Source organism: Hemiscyllium ocellatum, unplaced genomic scaffold (genome assembly GCF_020745735.1).
Source record: "Hemiscyllium ocellatum isolate sHemOce1 unplaced genomic scaffold, sHemOce1.pat.X.cur. scaffold_274_pat_ctg1, whole genome shotgun sequence".
In the NCBI taxonomy this organism is placed as follows: Eukaryota; Metazoa; Chordata; class Chondrichthyes; order Orectolobiformes; family Hemiscylliidae; genus Hemiscyllium; species Hemiscyllium ocellatum.
The window spans coordinates 50,417-63,246 of record NW_026868190.1 but is presented as its reverse complement, the minus strand read 5'-3'; the positions used below and the strand labels follow the sequence as shown (position 1 = coordinate 63,246).

Genomic DNA, 12,830 nt, shown 5'->3' with positions numbered 1-12,830 from the left:
GCTTTGTTCTTCATTTGTAGCCTTTTACACGAACAAGAACGGAGCCTTCTTGCTTGCTCTCCCATCTGCAAACCTGCCTTCGAAAATGCTCGAACAAATCTGCTCTCTTTGTGATTCAATTCCATTAAATTAGTTTGCAAAGCATTGTAATGTTTTTATCCAACCTGGGTCTGATCATATGTCATTCTGCTTCAGAGTGTAGTTACCGCGTTCTGAATCCTCCACCAAAAGCAGTACCGCGTTTGCATTCCTTGTGCAGGCGGGCCGGTTCAATGACAGGGAAGAAGCAGACGCGCTGGTGTCACAGTACACCACGGATTCCTGAACTAGTCTGTCTGTCAAATGTAGCCCAAAGTCGTATCTGAAAGACCTCATTTGGAAGCTGTCTGTCGTTATTCAACGTGCGAGAATTGGCAGCAGAGGTGTTGAATCATGGTTTGGATCAGTTCGCACGTTAGTGACTCATTCAATCAGCAACAGCAATGAAAGAAATTGCACTCTCAGAGGAACCTTTGGACTTGTGATTTCATAGCGTCGCTAGTATTAAGGTGCGCCCCGAGATCTAAGCCGTGTTGGAACTGAAACGGAGGAATCGACAGAAAGGCTGCAGAATAACATCGCATCCTTTTGGTTTTCTTTAAATCACTGATGAGCAGGAAAATGTAAACGGGGAGAGAGAGTGGGAAAGTGAGGCAGTTGCAGCTCTGGTGAAACTCCTTCTTTTTGAGTCACTCAGCAACAAGAGACGTGAAGGTGAATTAGGCGTGAGAGCTCTTCACATCGAGAACAAAAAGCACTCAAGGGCAGTTAGCACCTCTTCCGCAGTGGGGGTGGGGTGAGATAATTACCTTTTGATTTCAGTTACTATGTTCAGAAACTGCCTTTTAAATTGAGGTGAACAGAAACTGCATTTCTAATAAGCACCATGGAATTTAGCAAGATTTATTGAGTCGCTTCTCGTCGATTCCCACGCAGGTTTCCAAGTCAGTCGGTATCGATGTGGCTCATGTCCAGGTGTGAACATCTCTGCAGCCAATTGCACTGTTAAGGTAAAAGGCAAGGAAAGTGGCATCTCGAACTGGCCCCGAGGAGAGAGCATCCGCACAATTTGATCTGTCCTTCTCGGATTGTAATGCTACCTCCGCTTTTAGAGTGGAGAGCATTCTTTGGGAATCTTATTCTGCAAAACAGACACAGTGACTGAAACGATGCTGCACGGTAGGATGTGGAACACGGCCTGCTCAGCTTTGTGCATTTTCCCTGTAGTCCGGTATGTTTCATGTTCCGTGTAAACGCGATAGTTGTCCTGTTTCGAGCAATCATTGAGCAAAGCAAGAATCGAAATTGAAGTAATGTCAAGCAGCTCATGGTGATTTGACCAAATCATAACTGAACATATATTCTCACGCACTCACCGAAACATTTGTAGCTGAAAAGAGTCTGAGTAGGTAGACTCAGCTTACCATTGCTTTTGAGGGGCTGTATTGAGGGGCTCCTTCTTTGTGATTCACTCAGCAACCAGAGACATGAAGGTGACTCAGGCAGAGCGCTCTTCACATCGAGAACAAAGAGCACTCAGGTACAGTTAGCACCTCTTTGACATCTTCTGGGGTGGGGTGTGGTAATCAGCTTTTGACTTCTGTTAATATCCTCAAAAACTGAAAGTTGCCCTGTTTCGAGCAGAGGACGAAATCATTTACCAAAGCAACAATCCAAATACCAGCAATATCATGCAGCTCATGGTTACTTTCCCCAATCATTACCGAATATACATTCTCTCATACAGACATTACATTTGTGGCTTCAGCAAATCTCAGAAGCCTGATTCCGGCTATCAAATGATTTTTGGCTGGATTGAAAGTTTGTTGCGAGATTGATATTGTAAGTTGGGCATATCCCTGCAGCTGTGCCAGCAGGAGAGGGATCACAGAACTGTTTCCCGGTGACTTTGCTTCGAATGTTTCACAGGAGCATCATGGAAGGTGTAAGACAATATACTGCAGCTGTGGCTGGTTTCGTGGCCAAGTGACCGAAGAAACCGCTTTCTCACTACAAACTCACAGGTGGCTCGAGTTCAGATCCAACCGCTGCCCTTTGTGGGTGTGCTGTCTGTTTTACTGTAGCCTGTTAAATGCTGCTGTGTTTAAATTCCAAAACAACCATGTGGTTTTGCTTTTGGAAATGTACCTCTGATTTGGGAGAGTGCACACTCTCTATCCTGTCAATGTTCATGCTGTTATTATCACGTTTGCGTCCCACATGAAATGCCCCGGTCTCAAGCGGTTCTTCTGCTGCATCATATTCCGGCCAAGTTGTGTTATTCACTGTTTTCACTGAAACAGGACGGAGATTGGTATTGCATCGCTGTTGTGAAACAAAATCCTGCAGTGACTTTACTTCCCATTATTTGGTGTTCCGGCAACTGGGAAAATAATTCCACTACATTGTGATGTCATATGGTCTTAAATTTCTTTTATTTCCTTCCCTTCTGCCCTGGAGATGGAGGAAGCAGGCACTGCCACATTGTTGATCGGATGGGCAAATTAATCTAAACGAGACTGTGTTTGGGAATCTCTTAACTTTTCATGGTCCATTCATGTTCAGTTCTTTCTTTTCCCTCATTTCGGAGCTTTTCGGGAGGTGGCGGTGCACCAAGTTTCCAATACATTTTGGGAGTGCAGTTTGGAATTCCTCTGAAGGATCTGGGAGCTGTTTATGGCTGATTGCCCTCGGACTGTCCCCAGAATAGCATTCATGCTTCAATGTCTCTTAAAATGCATTTTAAATAAACTCCCATTTCCCAGCATTTGTCCCCTACCCCACTAAACCCTTCCTATCCAGAAACTCATCCGGTTGCCATTGAAATCTTCTGAGTGTACGAGCCTCCTTCATTTCCTCTGGAAGCTGATTTCATACCCGCACAACCTTCTGTGTGGGAAAGGTACCTCAATCCCTTTTATATTTTACCGTCCCACCTTAAACCTATGCTCTCCAGTTTTTAACTCGCCCCATATTGCAGAGATCAATAACTCAAATTTTTCTGTTGACAAACCTTCCTTCAGGCCATGCCCGACGATGAAGGGTAAGACGTCCCAGCATGTTCAGGCTCGCCCGACATTCCAAACTGTGCACCCCTGACACCATCTTTGTCTATATTTTGTGAGCAATTTCACGTGATTTTCTTATTTTTTTAATGATGCCAATTACGCTGGAGAATAACCAGCTCCTGGAAACAGAAAGATGAAGCGTTGAACGGCTGTAAAGTTTAGTGCTGGCCGACTCTGAACACCAGCTGCTCGCGGGGATGTTGCCTGTAGTGTAGTGGCTGTTAGAGTCACCTCATACACGAAAACTCCCCACTTCAAAATCGGGCAAGAATAGCCTTATCCCCGATGGCAGCCTTTCAGACTGACATGAGCAGTGTTTTATAACTTGCTGTTCACGTCAGCAAACCTGGCTTTGAATTTGCTCGCTCATACATGCTCGCGTGATGAAACGGAATACAATCCCATTTCATTTCTGTGTGAAACATTGTCACAGTGGTCGCCAAACTGGTTTTGAATATGCACAGATGTGTACAGCACTGATGGCCATTCTGTGTCACAGTGGAGTTCCTGGACTCTGATCCTTCCACTAAAAACAGTACCACATTTGCTTTCCTTGGGCAGGCGGCCTGGTTCAAAGCCAAGGGGCAAAGGTTCCCAGCAACAATCCTCAACTGAGAACCTGGGCATGTTTCATGGGGAATGGTCAGTGGGAGTAACATTGTGGAAGCACCCGGTTCTGCAGTGTTTCTAAACACTAAATTCAAGAGCGATTGGATTTTAGTATCCTGTGGCATAATTTAAATTGATTGGTAAAATTGGAATTGTTTCTTAATTAGCAAACAAAACTGACTTGTTCCACAGCCAACCGTTTTCAATTTTCCAGTACACGCTGAGACTGCTAGTTGGTCATCACAGGTATTTGTCAGCGCTCAGTTCCGAACAGCATTCACTCTCATTTAAAGGTGGAGGGCACGTCTTCAACTTCATAACACTGTTCTCATCACAAAATCCTGCAGCTTCTAATCTTGGGGACAGGGGTTGGATTGCAGCCGTTACCGTATTAAAAGTAAAGTTTCTCACACGGGAAGCGCCATTCATGAAGAGACAGTTTCTGTAAGCTGTGTCCCAGGGCTGTGCAGGGAGCTGCAGTGGCCACTTTTTGTTGACAGCAGGGGTCTGGAGAGAACAATGTTTGTCCCTATCTTACTCCATGTGGAGCCAGGGAACACAGAACCATCAATGGTTTGGGCTGCAATTCAACCTTGCCATGGATTTTCCGGTTTAAATGGAGCTAGGGTGGTATTCCCATAGTCTGATCTGGAACAACCAAAGCTCTATACCTGGATGGTGTCAAACTACCAACCTTTATCTTTCAGCCCGCTGCTGACCATTGGAGTCATACAGCCTGTCACCAACCAGGCGTGCCGATTTCCCTACAGCAGGAAGGTTAGCGGGGATCTGAAGGGCGGTGGAACAACTGGAACTTTCACTGTTTTCAGAGTCTGTCACCAATTTTCCTGCTTTCATTACCAAAAGTGTCAGAGAGCTTGAGGGGTCTGCAAACACCCAGAGGGAAAGGAACTGGGAATTAGAAGATACCCAGACCGTTCAAAATGACTGCCTGAGCTACATCACTCTGACTCTGGTACTGGGATAATTCAAGCACACGGCTTGACAGAATGTGAAAATTAAATACAGAACTTCAGGCTGTTCAGTCCAAATACAATCCATTAAGATACAGTGGATATTGAATCCCTTCTATATAACCACTTCCTCAAATCCTCCCTGTCAATCTATCCACAATCTTAATTTTTGTATCTCGTTGTCCATTTCCCCCAGCTAATGTGAACATCTTGTTTTCATCTTCCTTACCTATAACAATAATAAGCCAATAAGCTTTGTCACATCTTGCTTCAACTCCAGTTGCTCCATTGCATCATAAGCCACTCCTGAAACTTTCTTGTAAATGAATGAGCCTATCCCCTTTCTGGAACCTCCAATCCTTCGCAATGTATGATGATCTCTGTTGTGAGTATACTGATGACCCTCGACTTCGAGGAGCGATAATGTGAGTTTCTGAAATTATAGAGAGGGTGCAGGAGGAACCCAATAGGAATGGCACCTTTTGGGAGAGAGAAATAATGTTCATGTTTAGAGATAATTTCTTACTTTATTTTGATTATTCTTTTTTCTCTTCCCTAGTAGTGATGGATCTTGTAAGCTTCTTTCTCTGAGGACTTTAAGGAAGGATATATACACAAAAGTATCAAACTAAGGGAATTATCTGTCTGTCTGATTTCTCACCTGGACCAGCATTGACTTTATTAAACTTCTTTGAATATGTGAAGAAGATTCACAGACAGGAAACGCCAAAGAAACATTTAATCAAAATCTGACAATATCAATTGATTCATCACAAACTGGAAATAATTGACGTTTGAGTATTGCATCCTCAGTCATTACCAATCACTGCATATAATTTCGCCATCATATCCTCCCTGACGATGTGTACCAAAGTCTTAGTTGATTGTTGGTGTATCCCATACCTGGGGGAGATGTGTTCCAGGTAGAGGAAGTTGGGAGCTGACAGGATGAACTGGGTTTGGGAGGAGATGGGATTTGGGTGATAGACTTTGGGAGTAATTGAACCTAGCTCAGTCAGCCATTACCCTCACGCCATGCCGGCTGACCGGGGGAGTATTGATCTGTGACTGTCTCTGTCTGTCTGTGACAGAATGTGGGCTGGGGGTCACTTGTTCCCTTGTTGCCTTTTCTCTCTCTCTCTCTCGCTCTCTCTTTCTCTTCTCTCTCCTCTGTCGTTTTCTTTTTCACACTCTCATTCTTCTGCTCTCTCTTCTCCACCCCTTCTTCACCTCTCTTCTCATCCTCCCCGCTGCTCCCTCTCTTCTCTCTCTCCTCTCTCTTCTCCCACTCTTCTCTCCCCTCTCTCCTCTTTCTCCCTCCACTCTCACTTCATCTCTCTCTGTCCCTATCTCTCTCTCTCTCATTAGGGTCGCATGGTGGCTCAGTAGTTACCATTGCTGCCTCACAGTGCCAGGGACCCTGTTCAAATCCTGCCCAAGGCGACTGTCTGTGTGTAGTGTGCACATTTTCCCCAGTGTCTGCGTGGGTTTCCTCACCCGGTCCAATGGTGTGCAGGTCAGGTTGGACTGGTAATGGGAGAGTAGCCCAATAGGCTAGGTGAATGTCTCCAGACCGATAAAGGTCTGGGTGGGTTACTCTCCTACCCATCTTCCCACCCCTCTCTTTCCCCCAGTCTCCTATCCCCTCTCTTCTGCCACCCTGCCCTCACCTATCTTCCCAATTCTCTCCTCACTTTCCTCCCACACTTTCACCGTCCTACCCATCTGCCCTTCTGTCTTTCATCCAATTTCCTCCTCCCCACGTCCAACCACTCTGTCCTCCCTCGTCACCTCCTTCTGCTCCTCCTGCTGTCTACTCACTCTCTCCGCACCGCCACCTCCTCCCCCTCACCTCTTCTCTCCCAGCTACCACACCCCACTCTCTTCCTCCTCACCCCACCCCTCACCCACTCTCCTCCTCCCCCGCTCTGACACGCTCTTTTGCTCCTGCTCTTCTCTGCCTCATCCTCCCCATCTTTCCCTGCCCCTCCCTCCTCCACCTCTCTCCTCTCCCTCTCTCTCTCTTCTACCCCTCTTTTCCACGCCCTCTCTACTCTCCCTCTCTCTCCTCCCCCTCCATCCTCCCACTCTCCTCCCACTCCCTCCCCTCCCCTCTCACCCCTCTTCCCTCCCCCTCTCTCCTCCCGCACACTCTCCCGTCCTCTCTCTCTTCTCCCCTCCCCTCTCTCTTATCAACCTCCCCTCTCTCCTCATCCCCCTCCCTTCCTCCTCCTTCTCTCCTCTCCGCTCTTCCATCTCTCCTCCCCCTCCCATCTCACTCCTCACTAATCTCTCCTCTCACTCCTCACCACTGTATCCTCTCCTCTCTCTCCCTCCCCTCTCTCCTCATCCCCTTTCCCCTCTCCTCCTCCCTCTCTCCTCTCTCATCTCCCTTCTTCCCTCTTCCCCCTCCTCACTACTCACTCCTCTCACTCCTTACCACTGTCGCCTCTCCCCTCCCTTCTCTCCTCTCCCCTCTCTCCTCTCTTCTCTCCCCTCCCCCTCACCTCTCCCTTCTCCTCTTTCTCTGAAGCGACTAGGCTTGTATACCCTTGAGTTTAGAAGACTGAGAGGGGATATGATTGAGACGTATAAAATTATGAAAGGATTGAACACTCTGGCAGCAGGAAACATGTTTCCGCTGATGGGTGAGTGCCAAACCAGAGTACACAGCTTAAAGTACCCAGAGAGTGGTGGCTGTGTGGAATGCTCTGCCCCAGAGGACAGTGGAGGCCCAGCCTCTGGATTCATTTAAGAAAGAGTTGGATCGAGCTCTCAAAGATAGTGGAATCAAGAGTTATGGAGATAAGGCAGGGAGTGGATACTGATTAGGAATAATCAGCCATGATCATATTGAATGGCGGTGCAGGCTCGAAGGGCTGAATGGCCTACTCCTGCACCTATTGTCTATTGTCTAATTCTGGTCAACAGATTCCTGGTCAGAACGAGGAAGTTAAACTACCATAGAGGTACCAGTTCCGTACCTTTCGCTTCCCGTTCAGAACACTGTGAGGTCTCAAGGGTTAACCATTCCTTGCCAAAGGCCTTATTTCATTAACTGAAGGCTTGTACTCTTACATTACAGACAGAACACCTCAGAAGGGGGAAGGCTGACGGTATCTCAAAATAGAACCTCTTGCAGCCACACATCTGGATTTCCTCGTAACCCCAGACAGAGGAATTTGCCCTTTCCAGACAAGACTGAGAGCCCTGGGCACAACCCTGTTAAACTGCCTCCCGCTCCCTTGTCTTACCTCCCCTCCATATTAGCATAGGTAAGTGAATCCCCCATTTATTGAAGGAAGAACCCTCCAGCCTTAATCTCTTCCTATCAACACATAATCATGAACAATACGATAATCAGTTTCTGTAATCCATTCATACGTTATCACAGGACGTCGCCATTCATCAAGCTTTGTAAGGTCATAATTACCTACTTTAAACTATGTAATGACAATTGCCCATGTGACTGATATGCCTTTGTCTACTCCCTATTAAATATACTGTCTCTGTGGGTAAGGCAGAGATTCATGAAGAAGAGTCTCTACAAGTAGGCACTTTGCTAATTTGGAGATGCTTTGAAACTCTCGCCGGCTGCCCAATAATAAAGCTACTGCTGTTGTGCAGAAAACTTGCATCGTCTGGATTTGTGGAACAAAATAGGCATCGACAATGAAGGCTATGAGTGATCTTCAGGGTGTGGAGTACAGACTTACTGGAGTGGTTCACTGATGAACACAATGCAGTCACTGGATTGATTTGAAGAAATTGCTATTTTCTTTGAAGTAAACAAGCTAAATATATTTTTGATAGAGCTGTATAAGATTATAACAGACCTAGATATAGCAGACAAAAATATGTGTATTCGATAGGCGATGGCACAAGAATTAAGATCAGATGTAAGGTTTTGATACAGCGGACATGAGTAAGTGTTTCTGCTGTCTGCATTGGCTAGAAATATGCAGAACAAGCTGCCTATTATGGTGGTGCAGGCAGAGGAGAAGATGAATGATTGGTAAAAACAATTATATCAGATCTTAGGGAAATAAACTTGCAAAGTTTGGGGGATGTATGGGGAGTGAGAATATTGGATTCTGCTACAGAGAGCCAGCTTGGATTTGATGGGCCTCTTTCTGTGCTATAATGCATTTTATTTGGACTTGCTTCACGTGCTCTGGTCACCGATTAAGTTGTCATTTAGGTAAATCTGCTCATGTTTCTACTCAGACCAATACAGACTGTCCTTCCACAGCAGGAGATAATGTTTACTGCTTTATACTGGGTTCTTTGGGCGGTGGCGGGGGAGGGGGGGGGTGGGGGGGGGGTGGGGGGAGGAGAGCAGGCTAACGGTGTGTGTAACAGTCTGCTCGCATTTATATGAAATGGCTAAACACTAGTGCAGCCACACTAGGGACAGACTCTGGAAATGTGGGGATTGCCAGAAGGGAATTCTTTACGCATTCCCACCTGGAAACGGGCCAAACCAGTCAGACTGGGGAGAAGCTGTTCATCTGCTCTGTGTGTGTGGGGTGGGGGGAAGGTATTCACTCAGGCATCCATCCTGCTGAGACACCAGTGATTTTACTCATAACCACAGTTGGATTTTTTTTTCTCTTTTTCACACCAAGTAATGAACAACGGTTTTGCAGTTAATAAAGTTTTGCATATAAAGAAGTTCATTTTGGAAATGTTCACAACATTTCTGAACATGTACAGATTCACGCTGGGTAGAGACTTTTATTTTCCTTTATTCATTCACAGGATGAGGGTGTCACTGGCCCGGCAGCATTTACTGCCCATCCCTAATTGCCCAGAGGGCAGGTAAGAGTCGACCACATTTTTGTGGGTCTGAAGTCACAATGTAGGCCAGACTAGGTAAGGATGGCAGCTTCCTTCCTGAAAGGACATTAGTGATCCAGATGGGGTTTTCTGGCAATCGATTAATGGTCGTCATTAGATTCTTCAATTTTCAAGTTTTTAAAAATTTAATTCAAATTCCCCCATCTGCTGCAGCAGGCTTTGAACGCAGGTCTCCAGAACTTTATCTGGGGCTTTGGATGAACTGTCTAGCGACAATATCACTCGGCCAATACTTCCTCACATTGCTGTCCATCTGCACAGAGTAAACAGCGATTTTCTGGTATATCAGGACTGACATCAGGACTAGTTAATCACACATACATTTGCTGAATAATTGCAGGAGTTGGATGTTGATGGGCTATTGACATCCATCTATGAACCATGTATTCTGAGGTTTGTTTCTGATCATGATTGGAAACACCATCAGTCTTGTTATCTTTTGGGGATAAAAACAGTTTCAATTAGCTTTCTGTTAAATACCTAGCAATCAAGTCGATCCCATAACTCTTAGGCAGATTACTTTCCTTTGAAGAGCTCCTCATCTACCCAACCTCCTCCATCCTCAACCCTAAGAGTACAATAATCTCACAGAGTCTCTTTATGACTGTGAATAAGACAATTTGATCAGCTGCTTCTTTCCATACTCCTATGTCAAGTTGGATCTTAATCTCCCCTTGCTGCAGTTGTGATCCTGCATCATTGTACAGTGTTGCTCGTATTTCATGTCTTGGACTGTCAGTGTTTATGATACTGCCTGTAGCTTCTTGTACATCGGGTTTACAGTGCAAGAGTTTAGCTCTTGCCTTCCAACAACAGTAGAGTCGTACTCCAACAAAGCTTACAGAATCACGGCCCAGCATATTCCCCAGCTTCCCTCCTTCCATCAAACCAGAGGATCAGCCCTCATTCAACTGAGAGAATTCAGGAGGGCATGTCAGTAACAGCAGCATGAATACCTAAAAATGGGGTGTTCACCTGATGAAGCTACCAAACAGCATAAGCAGCAAGTGATAGACAGAGCGAAGCAATCCAGTAAACAACGGAACAGATCTAAGATCTGTAGTCCAGCCACAACCAGTTGTGATTGAAGACAAAGGACAGCTGGAGTCCTGAAGACAGTTCTCTCCAAGATATTAATCAACAAGAATGTCAGACTGGATGAATCATCATAAAACTGAAGTCCATTTGATATTAATATGTTTACAATCAGTGTTCAATTCACCACGTGTAGCTGAAGGTAAAGATAATCTTCAAGTGATTGTAACAGTGAAGATACCTGAATACTTATTCAGCAAATTAAAGCCTGTTGTGTTAGTAATAATTTTAAAGAGATATTAAAAGTAAGGTGATTTGAGTATAATGGAAGAAATTTATTGGTGGGTATCTGATAATTCTGTTTTAATGTGAAGTTAATTTAGGATTAGTTAACAAATACACACACGGTAGGGAATCCCAGTCCCATGGAGTGCACATCCAGTTCCATGTGGGAAAACCAGGACACTTCTTGTATCAGCAACAACCACAAGAACACAGAAGTGACACTGGAACACTAGTTTGACCAAGGCGAAAGTACTGCACTCACTCATTGTCCCCACATTCCAGGATTGATGTGATCACACCAGAGAGGGGACAGAGAAGATTGATCAGAATTTTTTCTCTGATTGGAGAATTTCTGCTCTGAGGAAAGATTGGATAGGTTGGGGGGTGGGGGGTTTCCAAGGAAGATGAACTGAGATTAAATTGATGTGATAAAATGCTGAGGAATCCAGGTAGAATGGATAGGAAGCAGCTATTCAATAACAGAGCCATCAGGAACTAGAAGTTTTAGATTGAAGATAATTCTCAGAAAAAAAGGGGAAAGGAGAATGTATTTCCCACAGAAATGGTGGAGAGCAGGATCTCACTGATGGGGTGACAGAGGCAGTTACCAGCATTACATTTGAATAAAAGTACGTGGATGGAACTGAAATGTTGGAACGTGCAGGGCGATGGACTAAGTTCTGCAGAATGGGATAAATGCGATTTATTTGACATTTCTCCAGAATATTAAACTCCAGTCCAATTTGAGAAGTTAAACATCACGAAACATACTTTAGCAGGACTTATACAGTTAATAGTAAGTTCCTAGGGAGTGCTGCTAAACAAAGAGTCCTTGGAGTGCAGGTTCATAGTTCCTTGAAAGTAGAGTAGCAAGTAGATAGAATAGTGAAGGGCGGCAGTTTGTCTGCTTGCCTTTATTGGTCACAGCATTGAGAGGTCATACTGAGGCTGTACAGGACATTGATTCGGCAACTTTTGTAATATTCCATGCAATTCTGGTCTCCTTCCGATCAGATGGATGTTCTCAAACTTGAAAGGGGTCAGAAAATAATTATAGGATGTTGCCAGGTTTGGATAGGCTGCTTTCCTTGGAGCATCAGAGGCTGAACGGTGACCTGAAAGAGATTTTTAAAATCAGGCCGGGCATGGATAGGATAAATAGAGAAGATATTTTCCCTGCAGTGGGGGAGTACGAAACTAGGGGACTGGGAGGGGGTGGGCGGAGGGACAGAGAGGGTGGGTGGATCGAGAGTGGTGGGACAGAAATGGGTGAGGACAGAAAGTGGGCTGAGAGGGGAGGGGAACAGATGGGGGGAACAGAGGGGGTGACTGACGGTTGGGGGGGCGACCAACAGAGAGGGGGAACAGACCAAGCGGGGTGCAACCGACGGAGGGAGGGGAGGGAAAAGATGGGCGTGCAACCGACGGGGGAGCGACTGACAGAGAGGGGGAAAGACTGAGGGCGCGACAGACTGACAGATAGGGGGACAGAATGATCGGGGGTGGGGAGAGAGGGGCGACAGGGATGGCGGTGACCAACAAAGGGCTGACCAATAGAGAGGGGGGAACAGACAGAGTGGGAGGAGACGGAGGAACACAGAGGGGGAAGATGGAGAGTTATTTTTTAGATCTACAACTCAACCCTTTTCCTGTTTTCTCCTCCTCAGCTTAATTCCATCTGAAGGTCACAGAACAACTGCATAGTTTCTGTAGAGCTTCAGGGAGATCAGGTGCTGAACATGGCATTTGTAACATGCTGATCAATAAATGGACTCTGGTTCGACTCCACTGTCTGTGTGGTGTTTGCACATTCTCCCTGTGTGTCTGCGTGGGCTTCCTCTGGGTGCTCTTAATTTCCTCCCACAAATCCAAAGACGTGCAGGTTAGCTGGATTAGCTTTGGGTAATGGTAGGTTACAGAGTTAGGGTGGAATGCTGTTCCGATGGTTGGTATGGGCCGA

At 45.7% G+C, this 12,830-nt stretch overlaps 1 long non-coding RNA gene across 3 annotated transcripts in view; it reads right to left on the bottom strand.

The window, feature by feature from the left end:
• Positions 1-11,558: 11,558 nt before the first annotated feature.
• The window catches only part of LOC132812475 (uncharacterized), a 40,048-nt gene continuing 38,776 nt past the window's right edge, over positions 11,559-12,830 (bottom strand). For all 3 annotated transcript variants that reach the window (XR_009643665.1, XR_009643667.1, XR_009643666.1), the window contains one exon: positions 11,559-11,985. This is a non-coding gene — a long non-coding RNA (uncharacterized LOC132812475). The remainder of the gene's footprint in view (positions 11,986-12,830) is intronic.